The sequence below is a fragment of the Xiphophorus couchianus genome, chromosome 5, assembly GCF_001444195.1.
Source record: "Xiphophorus couchianus chromosome 5, X_couchianus-1.0, whole genome shotgun sequence".
Lineage (NCBI taxonomy): Eukaryota > Metazoa > Chordata > Actinopteri > Cyprinodontiformes > Poeciliidae > Xiphophorus > Xiphophorus couchianus.
Window position 1 is genome coordinate 14,784,092 of NC_040232.1, and position 6,000 is coordinate 14,790,091.

The 6,000-nt window shown below is 39.4% G+C and overlaps 1 protein-coding gene across 5 annotated transcripts in view; it reads right to left on the reverse strand.

Moving 5' to 3' along the window:
- The window catches only part of doc2g (double C2-like domains, gamma), a 49,005-nt gene extending 43,370 nt beyond the window's left edge, over positions 1–5,635 (reverse strand). The window contains exon 1 of one of the 5 annotated variants that reach the window (XM_028018268.1): positions 2,784–2,923. The gene's annotated coding sequence lies outside the window, so the exon portion shown is untranslated. Of the gene's footprint in view, positions 1–2,735; positions 2,985–5,553 lie in introns of those variants that run through there. The other 4 variants (XM_028018265.1, XM_028018266.1, XM_028018264.1 and 1 more) reach the window with 4 other exon arrangements.
- Between the last annotated feature and the right edge of the window lie 365 nt (positions 5,636–6,000).

Consider the following 6,000-nt stretch of genomic DNA (forward strand, 5'->3'; position numbering starts at 1 on the left):
ATGGTGGTCGGTGGCACCGGCGCATAGCAGCCTTGCTTATGTAAATCTGACCCTGCCAGTGATGGGAACTTTGAACGATGAAGCCAGCTGGATTCTCAAGGGCTAGGTTAACAAGGCACACCAAGCAGGACATTTCCTTTCACTTTCCTTTTAGACAAATGTCATCTTGAGCATATATTGGAAGTTTAAGGGAAACAGATTCTGGTCACACTGGCACAGATGTGAAAGAAAATTGGTCCACTGTTGCTAAGGACTCCAGCACAGAAAGCTGTTGCGGGCATTCATAGAGCAGGCCTCTATGTTCTAAAAGATCTAGATGGCACTGGGTTCATACTGCCCCATAACATTGTTTTTTTAAAATCTATTCCTTCCATTGTTGTTACAATAAATTGAAGCTTTTGCGTATATTATTCTCTGTAGTTAAGCATTTTCATGAATTATTGAGATAAATGGTTGAACTTATTCATCTCAAAGAGTTTGATTTATTGAACATATTGAAACATTTTATCTCAAGGTGTTTCTAAGGGTCTTAATCACTTCTCTGCATTTACACATTTCTATCAAATCAAAGATCAGTCTCTTGATCAAGGCACTTCAAAATGTGGCTGGGTAAGCTGAATTTAACTCACAACCTTCTGATTCTCTGATGCCAAGGGTTAGACGTCACACTAATAAGAGAGAGAGAGAACGTATTAGAGATTTATTTATTTATGTCTTCAGAAATTTGCGTACCCTTCCTCTTTATTTGGCAGCATTATTTTTTTAACTGTACAGCACAACTCAAACATTTCGGGTCTCCTCCCACAAACTTCTCACTAGTTTGCTGGAGTTCTGGCTCATCCCTCCTGACAGAACTGGTGTGACTGCGTCAGGTTTGTTTGCCGCCTCATTCTCACATGAGCACCAAACATGGTGCCTTTCAGTATCTGGAAATTTTTCCCAAAGAATGAACCGGACTTATGCAGCTCCACAATTCTCTACCTACATCTTGTTTGATTTCATTTGACTTTGCCAAAACAGTCAACAAATAGAAACTTCTGATAGTGAAGACATCAAGGAATTAATCTCTGACATATTCTTTCTTTCATTATTGTCTCATTTAGCAAATAGAAAAAAGTTTGGTAATTCTGACCTAAAACAAGAGATGTTTGGTCTGATTCTACTTCAGACAGTGAGGGAAAAAAGGTGTATGCATCTTTCTATTCACTTTCCACTGTATCTGGTCCTCGTTTGGGCCATTTGATATTTGATTCCATGAAACATAATAAATATGGACGCCTGATCAAAATAACAGAAATCTAAACAACCAACTGCTAACAGATACCATTTATTGGAGAAACATAACCACATTTTCTTACAGTAGCCTTTGAGTAGATCAGAGAACATTTCCTGAAATCATTTGCTGCCGAAGCAGATAAAAACTTTCTTTTGGTAGGAAGGATTTGACCCGTGATTGACTCATGAAATGGCTGCAGGAATGGCCAGAGCTACTGAGGTACTAACTGGCAACTGGATGAGATTCAGTCCACACTGATATCCCATAAATATATATATATAAAGATTTTTTTTATTTCCACTTTGGGAAGCATTTTTAAGACCTTAGCTTTTGTCACCAAAAACTCAGTTGGCATGTAGGAGGTGTAAAGACAACAGAAAATCTCTTATTTGTGAAAAATATTTGTGTTGCTCATAACTTATACATCTTTATGTGGGCATCTTTTCACTTTTAATCCACATTTGCATGCTATTTGGATGGAAAGTAATGCCATCTTTTTGTCTTATAGTGATTAGTGGATATGTCTCATTATTAGAACTGTATCTTGGCAATAAAAACACACAGCATGTTAAAAACTTCTTCCAGTTCTTTGGCTGAAGAAGTGCTGATGACACATATGAATGCATGGTATTTTCCTAAACCATGCAAAAAAACTGTCAATTCAAAGACTCACTAATGATATACTTTGATGTACTTTTACCCTGAAAAAATGCAATTATTATTATTATTATATTATTATTATTATTACAAATTTAAGTGGTCTGCCATGTAAATTCTTATATCTGTGGGATCAGCATGTATTTTCCATACTACTAAAGTGTAATTCTAGAAGTTCAGATGAAAAGATATGGACTCACATCTACAATATTTTGTTGGTAAAACCATTTCTATGTACAACAATAAATTTCGAAATTGAATTGAGAATAATGCCATTTTTTGACTGAAAAAGATATGTTTACCTTGTTTTTCATTTCACCTGTTCACCTGTGTTTCAGGTATCTCATATTATTTGTGTCTTCTTTTGTAGTTATCACATCACATTTTAAAGCATTAAAAATCAGCAGAACTAAACAGACAACCACTGAAAGTGCAACAACATTTTTCTCCTTCATGTTCCTTCACTCTTCCCTCAGTTTGTTAAAAATCTCCCCTGCATGTGTTTCTACAAACTGAGATCATCTCTAGATACACACCACCATACAGATGCAAGTGAAAAGTCTACCAGCATGCCCCACCTTATTGACTATGCTGAGCAACACTTGTGTTGCACGAGCACACGTGTGAAGACTCATCAAAGACAAGGACCCCAAAGTGTCTGCTCACATCTTCACCATTCATTCATTCACTGTTATGTAACAGTGGACCCGCCACTTGGTACATCTGTACGTCTGCATGCTGTTTAGCAAACTTCTTCAGATCCATTCTTTCCATTTAGAGACATGCAGACATGTGTACTCACACTTCCAGACACGCACGCACCCACTCAAGGAGACAGCCGTCCACCTACCCAGGGACAGTCTTCATCTGTGCCAGTGCTCCATCTTGCCTGCTTTCACATCCTCTGTCTCTCACACTCTGTGGAGCATGCAGACCAGCTCTGAGTCAATATACCCTTCCGTACGCGCTCCCTCTCTCTCTTTCTTTTCTCCCTCCCCGTCTCTGTTCATCGTTTTCTCTCCTCCCTCTTTTCCTTCCCCTGTGGTTTTGACGTATCTGGTTGAAATCCTCATCAGTGGCTTTCAGGCTGTGCATACGGCTTGGCCACTCACTTTCTCAGCAGTAAAGACATTCGTAAGAGCAAGAGATGGGAAGGGTGGGCTGGATGGCAGTGGGGAGTTGAAAAGGCTGGGACATGTAAGTGGGTGGACGGGAAGGTGAGCAGGGGTGGTCAGGTGGGGTGAGGGGCTGTGGGTTTGTGTGGATGAAGTGTGTGTGAGGCAGGTGTACCCAAAAGAGATGAGGAGGAAAAGCAACAATTTTGCAGACAAAAATCCAGAGCGACACCAGCCTGAGACAAAAAACACAGAGACAGACAGACGTGTGCCATACCAGGGGAGGAGAGTGGATAGGAGAACACTGAGCACGCACAAAAGAAAATATTGCTCCAGGATAAAACGAAACATGAAAAACACAAAGTGAAGGACAGAAAGGGGAAATTAAATTCGTCATGTTGACTGAGCTGGAAAAAAAGAAAAAGAAAAAAAGAACCACTGCCAGCTATTAAATTACGCAGGCTGCTTTGTGTTGGCTGTTACTACGGCCAATATCAGATGAGTATATTTGTCTGTTTGTGTGCACTTGTGTCCAACTGTAGCAGCTTTCATCGTAGCAAGTGCCACCTGCCACACTGATGAAATGAATCAGAGATGTTGGAATTAGATGATTTAGAAAGTGTCAAAGAGGAACAACACTCCAATTATTACAGCTTGTAGCTCATTTTGGCAGGGCTTTTAAGGTAAGGAATGAGGTTTAGTAAGTTTTCACATTAGTGTACCAATCAAAGGCTGGTAAATTGAGAAGCTTGCAGAAGATTCTGGTCATCTTAATAGGTGTATTTAATTTATTTATTGAAGCACTGGTGTAGAAAAGTTGGAAAATCCCTGCCCTAATCAACGTTCTGTCATGTTCCTGACCCAAAAGTAGGTTGGTGGATTCACCAGAAAACTATTTAAGAAACATCAATCAGAGCTGTAATCAGAGGAGCAAATGAGTGTGTTACAGTTAATAACAGCAAGCCCAGTCAATTATATTAATAGCTTTCCAGTAGAGATGGTGGTGTGGTGAGACAGTTTGGGGGGGCTCCGTTGCTCCATTGCGTAAACACATACATTTACTTTGAGCTTCTCATTACCACTTCATAACCTCATCAATACTGTGTTAACAGACCATTACACAATTACATTCAGTTGCAAAGCGAATGCAAGAGCTTAAATGGCTTGAAAAGAGATAGATGAACTCTCAGTCTACCAACCTCCAACCATCCATCTAGAAGAAGGTGCTTTAGACTTGAAGTACAGACACTGAGTGATTGGAAATGCAGGCAGAAGTAGTTGCAGAGCACACCTTATTTCTGCTCACATGAGTGAAATCAGAGTCAGATCAGGGGATCATTCCATATGTTTCATTTCATATGTGCTGAAGTTAGCTCAGCTAACACCAGCAGCTCTTAGACAGCTGCAAATCAATGATTAAAAAAAGAAAATGTACGGAGGTGAACACCTAAGAGATACTAAGAGATAATGTTTTCAGCATTATTATTTTCTTTTAAATTACAAGTTTCTTATGTACTGTGAAGGGGCTCATTAAATTAGAAGAAAACAAATCAAATATCCATGCTGATATCGAGACAGAAACATAATCAGCTTATGTATTCATAACCACAGGCAGGGGTTTCTATTTGTACTTGTTTTGTGGACTTGAGATCACACATACAGAATAAAAAGTAATTTTTAAATGAGATCTAATTACCATCTGTGCAAGATAGTTATACTGCACATATGTTGTGTAAACAAGAGAAAAAGAATTTCATTTTTCAATTCATTTAGGCATCAATTCTCCTAACTGCTTGATTAAGTTTGTAGAGAAGAGATATTTGCAAAATCTAAAAATCCAACATTTTTTAAACTATTGAGATGATAAAAGTTATTTTTTGTCAAAACATCAAACATCTTGAGGTTGCAGCAAAAACCCACAGAAAAATCCCTGCATCGCGACATGATGCCACCTGTCAATTATTCCAGTGGGTTGGAACTGACCAATCGACGGTCGCAATTTGTCCCGACGTACACGCCCCTTACCTGGAGGAACTGGTCAGGGGTTCGTCTTTGCTAACGCGCTACGGTCAAGGGGATTTTGACAAAAACAATAGGAAGTCAAGGTCCGACATTGTCAGGGGAACATGCAGTACCGATAGTCGTTGCCCAGACCACGTAGAGGACGGAATGCAATTTACTGCAGGTCCCAAACTCAAACGGAGTCTGGAAGAATGCAAGAGATGGACCAAGGCCTGCAGCCCATCGTGTTTGTATGAAGGTAACTGGTTGTAAGCATCTCATTTTTTGTCGCAAGGACACTGTATCATAGTCAAATCAAAGCTCAATAAGTGAACTCGACTTTATGTGTGTAAATTCCATAGGTAGCTGCTCTGTGGCAGCATACAACTGTACTTCAGTAATTGCAGTATTTACATTTAAGTACATTTTTATGCAAATGGGTATGTTTAAGCATCTTCCTGAAGGCAGGTTTTCACAAGCTGTATTATTTAAGTCATTACTCACCCATTTTTGCACGTGTAAAATGCTTCCGACGGCTTTCACACTCAAGTCCAACTAGAGTTTGTGCCCCTCATTCTTCCTCTGGCTGCAAAAGACTTTGGTTAATTTCTCTGTTGTTTCCCGCAAGTAACCTTACAGACCTGATGTAGGACTCGTAGGAGAATTTAGTTGTACCTGTTGTCTTTGCCTCAGTGTTGGCTGGTAAGGCAAAAATTACTCAAACAAGGTATGGGTAAGGCATTGGGTTTATTACCTCTGCACTATTTGTCGGAAGTTTGAGAAAACCTCTCGCGTCATGTCCGGTTGACAGGGCAACAAATTGTAACTGTCAAACAGTTTTATACACGATTCATGCTTTTCATGTTGGAAACATGGAAGAAACAGCTTTTTTTAAGGGTGGGATTTATTTCAAATGTAAACTTTTCAAATAAGTTTACATTTTTGTACTTA